The sequence below is a fragment of the Zalophus californianus genome, chromosome 15 (assembly GCF_009762305.2).
Source record: "Zalophus californianus isolate mZalCal1 chromosome 15, mZalCal1.pri.v2, whole genome shotgun sequence".
NCBI lineage: Eukaryota > Metazoa > Chordata > Mammalia > Carnivora > Otariidae > Zalophus > Zalophus californianus.
Genome location: NC_045609.1, coordinates 59,376,604 through 59,389,262, shown reverse-complemented (window position 1 = coordinate 59,389,262; position 12,659 = coordinate 59,376,604). Strand labels below are relative to the sequence as shown.

Below are 12,659 nucleotides of genomic sequence, written 5' to 3'. Positions count from 1 at the left end.
CTCCCCGCGGAGCAGGGAGCCCGATGCGGGGCTCTATCCCAAGGCCCTGGGATCATGACCTGAGCCGAGGGCAGTTGCTTAACCAACTGAGCCACCCAGGCACCCAAAGGACTAGGTTGCAATAGTACCAGAAGAGCTAACAATCATTAACTTGTTGGTAATAAGGACTTGGTACCATTTGCTTGCACATATAATCTTCCCAGCCACCCTACACACACTGGGATAATTCACACGGCTGCTTGATAGATGAGGCAGGTAAGATTTGTAGAGATGGAGTAGCTTACTGAGGGAGCTGGGAGCTCTGGTTTTTAACTACTACAGTTGACTGCTTCCCACCTTGCAGATTCAGAAATTCTAATTCTGTCCCTTACTTGAGGGGTGACCAGCTTCAGGGACTTCGTTTATCTTCACCAAACTCCCATGAGAAATAATTTCTAGAGGAAAAAGGCAGAAAGCAAGGCAACAGCAGACTAGGGCCCAAGGACAGCACGGCCGTGTCACTGTGGGCAGGTGTGCCAGATAGCTGCGAGCCCACGTGTCGTCAGGAAAGAAAACACTCCACAGGCTGATCTGTGGGTGCAGGGCCTGCAGGATGCTAATGAGAAATAAAAGCAGGAGAATGGCAGCCCAGGTCCATGTGCTTCCCTCCCCTCTACTTCAGGCCGCTGTACGTGACTGGAAAAATAAATTCCAACAAGAAAGAGTATCCTCAGGCGCCTGGGTGGCTCAGATGGTTAAGCGTCTGCCTTCGGCTCAGGTCATGATCCTGGAGTCCCAGGATCGAGTCCCGCATCGGGCTCCCTGCTAGGTGGGGAGCCTGCTTCTCCCTCTACCTCTGCCCCTCTCTCTCTCTCTCTCTCTCACTCTCATGAATAAATAAATAAAACATTAAAAAAAAAAAAAAAAAGAGTATCCTGGGAAGGCCAGAGATGGAGTCATTTTCCCAAAGCTGGAGAGCAGACGGTATTAGAGAGAGGAGACTTCTCTCTGAAGTGTGTTCAGGAGAGGACTGCTCTGCAAGTGGGTGCAGGTCTGAGGGACTGCAGACTCAGAGGCGGGCCAGCAGGAGGGGCTCCTGGAGCAAATTTGGTGTGATGAATGAAGGAAGAGCTAGGCCACTGAGCCCCTGGGTCACTGTGCTGAGCGGGGGCGGCAGCAGCAGTTACCCTCAAGGTGAAGCGTGAGGATGAGCGCCGAGGCACGTCCTCAGAGAGGTGATCCTGTAGGGGCGGCCTGGCTGGCTCGGTCCGCAGAGCATGCAGCTCTTGGTCTTGGGGTCAGTGAGCTTGAGCCCCACGTTGAGGGGTAGGGTTTACTTAAGAAATAAAGGTGGCATTAAGAAAAAATGACCACTGAAGATGAGTACCTGAAGTCCTGGGGGATTGTCAGATACCTTGATGATGTCAGAGTGTCTGAAAAGGAATTCTAAGGGAATGTCGGCTCAGTTCTACGTCCCCAAAGCCATAGCAAGTTCCAGGATCTTCCACCGCCTTCTGTACTTGTAAGTTTTGGAATATACTCATAAACTGTTCTTGCACGAGATATGCAGGGGGGCAGAACAAAAATGTCTCAAATTCCAGGTAGTGGGAATTTCTCAATAATGATACTTTTAGGGGTGTCTGGCTGGCTCAGGGCATGAGACTCTTGATCTTAGGGTCGTGAGTTTGAGCCCCACGTTAGGCTCCTCGCTCTGCATGGAGTCTGCTTGAGATTCTCTCTACCTCTCCCTCTGCCCCTCCTGCTCGTGCTCTCTCTCTCAAATAAATAACATCTTTAAAACATTTTTTAATGTAAAATAATTTAAGATCTATAGAAAAGTTGCAAAAAAATTGAAGTTCTCATGTACCCTTCCCTCAACTTCCCCTTACCTTAAGGTCTTACATAAGTATAGAATATTTATCAAAATCAGAAAGTAAATATGACAGTAAACATTTGAGAACATCAGAAGGAAGCATTAACATAAAAGTTAAATAAAAATAAGTTCAAAATTGTAAAATAATACCACAATTAGCGTTGAAAAGTTATTCTTAAAACAAGATTTTAAATACACAAAGCTTTAGTTGCCCTGATAGGATTGATCTTTGTTTTGTTAGTATTCTAGGCAAAGGAGAGAGTTTTCATCTTGGATTGATGCTGGTTGAATTAAGAATGTATCTAAAAGCATTTTTAGATGGGGCTTTTAGGGTGCATGTTGCTTCGTGTAAGCTCATTTTCTTTTTTGACAATGAAAATATTTTGTGTACTTGGCTCTGATTTTTACTTTGCTGTTGAAATCAATATTGCTTTTGCTAAATCAAAATTTAGACCATTTTGACAATATTCTTATCTTAAAAATTTTTTTATTGAGGTATAACTGATATACATTATATTAGTTTCAGGTGTATAGCATAATGATTCAATATTAATAGTCACATCTCTATAATCTATTAAGTATTTTAATTTATATATAAATTAAATATATAAATATACATAAATTTAATATATAAATATATATATTTAACTATGAACCTTTGGCAAATATTAAACCCTGGAGAACACTGGGCAAACATTTTTGGTTTCAAGTATTCAAATAATGGAACGTTATTCACCGCTCTGAGCAAGATTTAACACTACACAGAATCATTTATCAGGATTGTCAGTTTAAGGACTTACTTTGCTTCTAAAACTTGATTTTTTTTTTTTAAGATTTTATTTATTTATTCGAGAGAGAGGGAACACAAGCAGGGGGAGTGGGAGAGGGAGAAGCTCGCTTCCCACCGAGCAGGGAGCCCGATGCGGGGCTGGATCCCAGGACCCTGGGATCATGACCTGAGCCAAAGGCAGACACTTAATCAACTGAGCCACCGAGGCACCCCTAAAACTTGGTATTTCTTGAACACTTTATAAGATTTGTAAAAAAAAATGTGCTGTACAAATAAGCTTATTAACATTTATTTGATTTGCAGGCATGACTCACTGTCGGCAGCACGCAGGGCCACGAATGCAAACACTTATAAACACACGTAGCATAGCAGCAGCTACAAGCAAAACTAACTGATTAGATCCTGGTCACTTCTCTCCTGTTACTCTCATCCTGGTCAACCTTAATCTTTTACTCTGTGTCAGTATTTTCTGCTCTTGCTTTCAACTTGACATCGGTGGATTCCTTTGAACCCAAAATGCGTCCACATTTATTTCTAGGCTTTATTCTCACAGGAGAATTACAGTATTTCCTCTTGTGTTCCACTTTCTTGACTGATTTTTCTTCGCATCCAGAAGGACATATGCATTTCCCAAGAAACGCTGAGAAGGAATTCCCACAGGGGAGCACTACGCAGTCTCAGTTCAATTACCTAAAACTAATTTCAAGGCTTAAAATTCCATGGACGACCTGGATATTGGAACCCCAACTGTAATTTTGCAAGAGGGTCTAATTCTGATGCACTCTCAGTAGTCCTTTGGAATCTTAGCTTATTCTAGAAAGAGGTCTCTTTTTAGACTTCTCACCTCGGACAGGCCCTGGGCTTTGAGTTTGTGACCACTTCTCCTGAGAGGGCCATTGAAACAAAAGTTCTGTTTTCTGGGCAGATGCCCCGGGGTGGTGCCATTTCTGTGGTTATTTACCTGTCTGGATTTCAGATTTCCTTTGGTTTTGACCAGTGCACTACGATCTTGTCAGTATATTGATAGCTTTAAGATTTTTTTTCTATTTCCTCCTACTTTCTAAACTTTTTTTCTGTGAGAGGATCGCCCAAATAACCCAAACTTCAATTATTAGAAATGAAAAGCCCCGGGGCGCCTGGGTGGCTCAGTTGTTAAGTGTCTGCCTTCGGCTCAGGTCATGATCCCAGGGTCCTGGGACTGAGCCCTGCATCAGGCTCCCTGCTGGGCGGGAAGCCTGCTTCTCCCTCTCCCACTCCCCCTGCTTGTGTTCCCACTCTCTGTCAAATAAATAAATAAAATCTTTTAAAAAAAGAAATAAAAGCCCCAATAGTTTTATTATTTTTTAAAGATTTTATTTATTTATTAGAGAACACGTGCGCCAGCAGGGGGGAGGGGCAGAGGGAGAAGGAGAAGCAGGCTCCCCACTGAGCAGGGAACCCAATGTGAAGGGGGGGCGTGGCTCCCCTGATCGCAGGATCCTGGGATCATGACCTGAACTGAAGGCAGACGCTTAACCGACTGAGGCAACCAGGCACCCCACAAAGCCCCAATGGTTTTAGATAAGCCAACCAGAGAATTTGGAGTTTTAAATTTGGAATTAGCACATAGAGTCAGGGTAGAATAGTAGGAGGGTAGTGGGAGGTGTCTCTGATTATAGAGTATTGGGAAATGAAATACCATTTTGCAGGCTTCAGGATGACATTCAGTTCAGTCACTCATTCACCCAGCAAATGTTTGTTGAGTTTTTGCTGTGTGCCAGGCGCTGTGCTAAGGGGAGGGTAATAAACACAGATGTGCTCTCTGCCCTTAAAGAGCTTCTAGTCAAAATGAGCTGCTGGTTAATAAGTTAAGGTCTATATCTAAGACACACACAGTACCTTCAAATTTGATAAATCGGTTGACTTCCAGAGCCCTGGAAACATGTAGGGTTAATCCACAGACTTTCAGATTTCCCAGTACATACTTTTATGTGTTTAGTTATTTATTAATTTTTTATTTTATGATTTATTTCTAGTTTTTATTTAAATTCAAGTTAGTTAACATACATGGTAAAATTGGTTTCAAGTGCAGAATTTAATGATTTATCACTTCATACACCACCCAGTGCTCATCACAAGTGCCCTCCTTAATCCCCATCACCCATTCAGCCCATCCCCCCCCACCTCCCTCCATCAACCCTTAGTTTGTTTTCTGTAGTTAAGAGTCTCTTAGGGTTTGCTTCCCTCTCTTTTTTTCCCCTTCCCCTATGTTCATCTGTTTTGTTTCTTAGATTCCACGTATAAGTGAAATCATATGGTATTGGTCTTTCTCTGACTGACTTATTTTGCTTAGCATAATACCCCCTAGCTCCATCCATGTCATTGCAAATGGTAAGATTTCATTCTTTTTGATGGTGAGTAATACTCCATTATCTATATATACCAGTACATGTCACTTTTAGACCCCCCTAATTAGGACTATATCCTGTAGGCCTGAGAGAATCTTATTTCAGCATGTAATAGTTTTGTTCTATCTCTAGGAGAGGTTCACGTGCCTCAGAGTGACAAGTACATTCATTTCTTTACTCAGCAAATATTTCTTGAGCACATACTAGGAGGCAGGCACTGACTATCCTTTGATTAATAAAAAGGACATGGTCACAGTATCATTCATATTCGTGTATCTCTGAAACTCTAGTGATCATAGCGATATTGACCTCTGTATTTAACCACACTGTTTGCCTTGCTGCCCCTGACTCATGGCTGTAGTTACTTCATTATGGGCAAGAACCCCACTGTTCTGAATCAGTGCAGTAGACGGCAAAGTGTAGAGCCAGCCTCTTCCACATCAGGAACCTTGTTCCTAAGCTTCTCTTCCCTTTAAGGTAACGTCAAGAAGAATGTTAACCAGAGAAACTCTCAGGGTAATTTTAAAAGACTGTTGCAAATCAAATCAGAACATGTTTTTTAGGAACGGACCATTTTCAGCAAGATATTGAGTGAGATCTAAGGCCCACTAAAGAGAGCCATTCAGTTAACAAGTTGGAAAGTTACTGATATGGAACAATAACACGTTTATACTGAAGTGTATATAATAGTCTAGACATTTTAAAAATTTGAAAGTCTAGTTTTTCTACATACAAAAGCAATTTGTTATTCTGAAGATTCCTTGGAATGCCTCAGGTATTAAAAATTCATTCTCAAACTAGTAAAAAGATAATGGAGTTAAATAGCCAAAACATCTTGTGGTCTTTCAAGGTATAAATGTTTATGTGAAAGGAATCATAATCTGTCTTTCTGGTTCGTCAGTACATAAGAAGAAAGCAAGTATCCTTGACTTGTGACATCTGGTTCAGGGTGTTGGCTCAGTAAAAATTAGCTCAGTTACTTGTAATGGATTTTATTTTGGTATAAAACAGCAACCAAAATAAAATAAAATAAAACAACAACCAGAGTCAGAAGGCATTAATAATCTATGTTAGTTCAGGATTGAAACTAGTTTTCCTTTTACGATAGGTGTTTCAATGTGTGTCAAGAAATGTAGCTTGAAATGGTTAACATAGTTATAATTAACGTGAATCACTATTCTTAACTTTGTAGTGTGGCTTTAGGAACATTTCCTCACCCTCAGCTCTGGGCAGAGGGGTGGAGAAAATGGAATAGATCCAGGGATTTTAAGTATCGGTTTCAGATTTCACTGAGGCTTTCCAGGCCCCGGGGAAAGGACCAGCCTCCCGCTAGCATGGGACCTTCAGCCGTGAGCGTTCCTGCCACCACGCGGCTGCCTGAGTGCACCACCTCCTACCCTTCACTTTCCCAGACATAGCAAGACCCGGGAAGACTCTAGGGCAGTCACTGATGCAGCAAACATTGAGCTCCTGCTGTATTCCAAGCAGTGATCTCTGCCCTCATGGAGAGAGACAAGCAGTAAATGAGTAGAAATATAAATATGTATTAGAAGGCAGAAGAAGCTATGGCATCAGGGAAGACCTCCCTGAAAAGTGACATTTGAGTGAAGATCCAAATGATTGTAGGAAGCCAGCTAAGCCATTTTTGGGGTAAGGAGCACTGTCTCTGGCGGACGGGGCAGCCCGGACAAGAGTGCATCCAGTGTTTGAGGAACGGCAAGGAGGCCAGTTCAGCTAGAGCAAAGGTGTGGGTTTTATGGTTCATTGTTGAAAGTGAGAGGAGAAGCCACGGGAAGGTTTTGAGCAGGGGAGTGGTAAGATCTGACTTACAACGTTACAGAGTCCCTCTGGGCGGCCTGGACCAGGACGGTAGACTGAGGATCATGGGAGCACACGGTTCTGGGGACATTTTGAGTCCGAGCCTGTAGGACTTGCTGGTGGGTTGGGTGTGAGATGTGAGAGAAGGAGAAGAGTCAAGGATGACCCTGTGGTTGGACAACTGGAAGGACTGGAGTTGCCAGTCATTTCTCAATTCATGGTGAAGACAGCAGGAGACGCTGGCTGCTGGGGGAGGTGGGATGGGGCAGAAGTCAGGAGCTCAGTTTTAGTCATGTTGTTGTGCCCGTAAGATGTCCGGGTGCAGGCGTTGCTTAGGCAGTTTGATAACAGCCCTGGAGTTCAGGGGAGAGGTGAGGGCTGGAGACATTTGTTAGTGACAAATACATTTTGGCAGCACACGGACATTATTGAAAGCCATGACATTTAATGAGATTACTTAAAAAAAATTTTTTTTAAAAGAAAGTATAGATAGAGAAAAAGAGAGGCGGCTGAACCTTCCCAGGAGTTGAAGGAACTGGAAGAGTTAGACGGTGACCATAATTATAATTAACTGAGCACTTACTACTTGTCAAACAACGTGCTGGGTCTTTGAGCATTTTTTCTAATCTTCCACATTGTCCACGTGTGACAGACGGGAAAGCCGAGGTTGTCCCAGAGCGTCACAGTTAGTCAGTGGTGGCACTGTGGTTCGAATTCAGGCCAGTCTCATCCTGTGGGCTCAGTGCTTGTCGCAGCGCCCCACCGTGGTGTCCCTGCGTTTCAACTTGAGGGACTGCTCGATCTCCGAGAGAGCTGGTGGTAGGAAGCAGCACTTGAAAAACTCAGCAATACAGGTGCTCACAGAGGAGGGATCCCGAATGACCCTTGCCAACTTCCAAAATAATGTATGCTGGGCATCACATTGTTTAATAGTCTCATCTGTTGAAAATTATAAGAGCATATATGTGTATGTTGATGTCCTTTGAAAAAATATTTAACCCTTCCTCGCAGATATACTTCTGACTGCTAGCCTGTCATGAAGTCCCACAAGTTTCCAAATTGCTTACCCATTCGTGCTAGCAACATCCCCCAGCTGCCCACGGTTCCAGCTTCTCTACTTGAACCCTAACCTAACTGCTAACCCTTTAAGTTCATCACCAGGTTTAAACTCTGAGGCATCTTAAATGCATCTCACAGCCCTGTCGCACTGAGAGCATTCGTACCCTTCGGAGCATATCAGATTTCCCCCAAACACCTCTTATTTTCCTATATTCCAGCCTTTATTGCCTTTTACAGCACTCCCACACTCCTGCTCCTGCCTTCCCTTCTCCCAGTTGTCTCTTTTCATCAGGGCCTCCTCTCTTCCTCTGCTTGGGAACTTACCTTTAGGTCTTAGGGGTCTGTCTGCTCCCTCAGTTGCAGATGCTCTGTGCACAGAGCCAGAAGCTGTAGCACCATGGATGCCCTATGAGTAGCTTTAGCCGGAGCGGTCTCCTTTATAGTTCTTCCTTAGGCTGAGAGGCGGCTGCACTGAATAAGAGCAGAAACCACATTTCCAGTCATACCCGTGTTCCCCGCGCTCCTGCTGTGTGCTGGGTAATTGCAGATCTGGGAGAAGCCCCGGGGCACGCCAGTGTCTGAGAGCGGGGAGGACCAGGAAGATGGACTGGCAAAGGACAAGAAGCAGATAGTTGAGTGCCTGGGACTGATCCATTAGAGCAGGTGCCCTGAAGAAGCGGAAGAGAGAGGGCTGAATTGTTGGAACACAGTCCCTGAGGGGTCAGGCGGGAGTGGGATCCAGTGAACCAACGGAGAGACTGGCCTGTTAGAGGAGCAGAGACAGTTTCTCCATTTTAACAGGAGGGAAGGCAGAATGTGCGGGTTCAAACACAGTGGGATGGTAGATTTGATAGGGGAAGGATGAAGAAACAGCAATAATTTCTAGAGGAAAAAGGCAGAAAGCAAGGCAACAGCAGACTAGGGCCCAAGGACAGCACGGCCGTGTCACTTTGGGCAGGTGTGCCAGATAGCTGCGAGCCCACGTGTCGTCAGGAAAGAAAACACTCCACAGGCTGATCTGTGGGTGCAGGGCCTGCAGGATGCTAATGAGAAATAAAAGCAGGAGAATGGCAGCCCAGGTCCACGTGCTTCCCTCCCCTCTACTTCAGGCCGCTGTACGTGACTGGAAAAATAAATTCCAACAAGAAAGAGTATCCTCGGGTGCCTGGGTGGCTCAGATGGTTAAGCGTCTGCCTTCGGCTCAGGTCATGATCCTGGAGTCCCAGGATCGAGTCCCACATCGGGCTCCCTGCTAGGCGGGGAGCCTGCTTCTCCCTCTGCCTCTGCCCCCCGCCCCCTCTGACTCTCATGAATAAATAAATAAAACATTAAAAAAAAAAAAAGAGTATCCTGGGAAGGCCAGAGATGGAGTCATTTTCCCAAAGCTGGAGAGCAGACGGTATTAGAGAGAGGAGACTTCTCTCTGAAGTGTGTTCAGGAGAGGACTGCTCTGCAAGTGGGTGCGGGTCTGAGGGACTGCAGACTCAGAGGCGGGCCAGCAGGAGGGGGTCCTGGAGCAAATTTGGTGTGATGAATGAAGGAAGAGCTAGGCCACTGAGCCCCTGGGTCACTGCGCTGAGCGGGGGCGGCAGCAGCAGTTACCCTCAAGGTGAAGCGTGAGGATGAGCGCCGAGGCACGTCCTCAGAGAGGTGATCCTGTAGGGGCGCCTGGCTGGCTCGGTCCGCAGAGCATGCAGCTCTTGGTCTTGGGGTCAGTGAGCTTGAGCCCCACGTTGAGGGGTAGGGTTTACTTAAGAAATAAAGGTGGCATTAAGAAAAAATGACCACTGAAGATGAGTACCTGAAGTCCTGGGGGATTGTCAGATACCTTGATGATGTCAGAGTGTCTGAAAAGGAATTCTAAGGGAATGTCGGCTCAGTTCTACGTCCCCAAAGCCATAGCAAGTTCCAGGATCTTCCACCGCCTTCTGTACTTGTAAGTTTTGGAATATACTCATAAACTGTTCTTGCACGAGATGTGCAGGGGGGGGGGGCAGAACAAAAATGTCTCAAATTCCAGGTAGTGGCGCCTGGGTGGCTCAGTCGGTTGAGCGACTGCCTTCGGCTCAGGTCATGATCCTGGAGTCCCGGGATCGAGTCCCGCATCGGGCTCCCTGCTCAGCGGGGAGTCTGCTTCTCCCTCTGACCCTCCCCCCTCTCATGCTCTCTCTCTCTCTCTCATTCTCTCTCTCAAATAAATAAATAAAATCTTTAAAAAAATAATGATACTTTTTAGAATTAGTCATGTTCTGCAGAAATGTCACATCTTCTGTGCTTAAGATGAAAACATGACAACACAGACTCAGAGAGCTTCAGTAACTTCCCCAAGATTGTCCACTGGTGAGTGGCAAAGTCCAGACTCGCACCCAGGCCTTGCAGTGCTGCGCTCTTAACCCCCAAGCTATCCTGCCCTCTGCCTGGCATCTAGCACGTGCCTAGAAATTAGACATGGTTCCTGCCTGCAAGGAGCATTCAGTGTAAGAAATGGAGAGAAACAACTATAATAAAGTAACATGGGTGAGATGAGAGAGAGATTTGCTCAGTGCTCTGGACGACGGCAAGAACCGTAGGAATCGGAGAATGTACTGGGACGGTCTTCGTGTGGGAGCGTCGGGCGCCTGAATGGGGGAGGTTTGGTCTGCGCAGTAAACGGAGACATTAAGAAGAGTCGGGAAGCACATGTTCTTGCTGGTTCTTTCCCGTCCTCCTCCCGCATCTTCCTTTGCCTTTCCTGCCCCTCTTCCCTTTCTGTCTTCTTCCAAATCCTGCTGCCTGGCTTCCCTTCCAGCATTGCGTACAGCAGTATCTCCATTTACGGCACGCATGGATGGTCACCGCAGCCGGTCGCCCACCCTCTGGTGACAAACAGCAAACACTGGGGCACAGTGCTGCGTCAGGGCCTCAAGAAGAGCCAGTGGGTGGTGACGGCTGTGTCCCGTGAAAGGGAGAGCCACAGAGAGGGATGCCATCTGAAGGGTTGAATTTTGCCAGTGATACCAGGATTGAGAAAAGTAGAAAAGTTGTCCTCCTCGCCTTTCCCTCAGGCCCCATGTCTTTGCGCACAGATTTGTCATATGAAAATAGCACCCCATTCACAGCTTCGGATTAGTTCTGAGTCCCAGCCAGAAGTGAAGTGAAGCTGAGGCAGCTTACATCTTTATGCAAACTATGAAGGCAGTAGGACTTAGAAAAGAATGATGGGATGGTTTTGGGGTAGGAGTGGGGAGCCTCGTACTATAACCCGCTACTCACTCTCCTCTTATTCAAAGATCATTTCTTTTGGCTTCACATAACCTCTTCTGGTGGGTCATTTTATAACTAGTATCCTTTGTACCTGTAATTTAGCCTCTTTTATCTCTTGGTGGGTGTACTAGGTGTGTTTCTTATCCTGCTAGCTTTATCAAAGATACAAAGTTGCTAAAGGGAACTTTGTTTTCCATAACAGCTAGGGAAAGCTTCCTCTTTGCTTTCAGTATTTAAAAGTGTGCCCGGCTTACTTTATGTACCAGTCTGGGCGCACGCCGTGGTTGAGCGGCAAGGGACAGCCCCGCAGCAGGGTGTGGAGGGGTGGGGGGTGGAGGGGCCATGGCTGAGACTGGAGACACAGAGGGAATGGCGGTGGCGGGGAGGGGGGGCGGCAGTGTGCGCATGCTTGCCTCAGAAGTGGCCCACCTCTGACTTAGACCGTGAGAGCGTTTACTTGCTTGTATGCTTGGTTTGAAGGAAATTAAGGTTTTCCTACATTTTTGAGATACCCTCTATTAGTCTAGGGCCACAAAATCAAATGGATCTGAGTTCAGGTTGTAACTCCACCTTGTACCAGCCTATGTGACCAGGTTATTCAAACTCTGAGACTCTTTCTTTATCTGCAGTAAAGTAAGGATAATACTGAAGATCAAAAAGACCCCAAAAAACAAACCCCTCAGCTCCCTAGCCCTCACCCTGATTACAGCGCATCTTCACACTGAAAACCCAGAAGCTGCCAGGGCTGCTGCCGCCTCCGCTGTTGGTTTAGGTGTGAGGGAACAGAGCAGACAGAGATCTTCCCGTGAAAATCAGATTTGGCAATCCAGAGGTTGATTTGGTAACTACTAGTAGAGAATCCAGAAGGTGCATACTAGCATGTTAGGTATTTGAGAAAGGAAAAAGAAGTAGTGAGGAAAACAGAACCATGGATTTTTAAAACTGAAGGAATTGGGAGTCATGGGGGCCAGCTGTCTCATTTTACAGATGGGTACATTGAGTCCCAGAGAGAGTAAGTGGTTTGTCCGAGAGTAAACATCTCATTATTGACAAAGCATATAACCCCGGTCTCCTCACGGTTATATTGTTTCACAAATAGGGATTAGACAGAGGTTCAAGGAATCATTCCTGGATGTCAGATAGATGACCAGATAGCGAGAAGAGTCATCTTACTAAAGCCTGTCTCTGAGCATGGTACTCCCCATCGAATGAAGTAAACGGCATTCAGGTCCCTTGGGATCTGCCCCAATCTACCCCTCCGGCCTTACCTCCTGTTACTTTTTCTACTTACTCTGTCCTTCAAACTGTTCCCCATTTCCTAATTCTCCATTTGTAGACAGTCTGTGGAAATCCTGCTCATGCTCGAAGGCACTGCTCAAATGCTGCCCCTTCCATGAAATCACCACTGCCCCACCGGGGACCCTGCTCTGTCGTCATTGCCATTTGTGTTTATTACAGAACTTGTCACATTTGATTTTCTTTTAGAGTGCTGCTCCTGCATTGCAAGAGG

General features: G+C 45.8%; 1 protein-coding gene across 7 annotated transcripts in view; it reads left to right on the top strand.

Annotated features, from left to right (window-relative positions):
* LOC113920281 (dynamin binding protein) overlaps positions 1 to 12,659 on the top strand; it is a 100,799-nt gene that overhangs the window by 43,073 nt on the left and 45,067 nt on the right. The window lies entirely within an intron of this gene.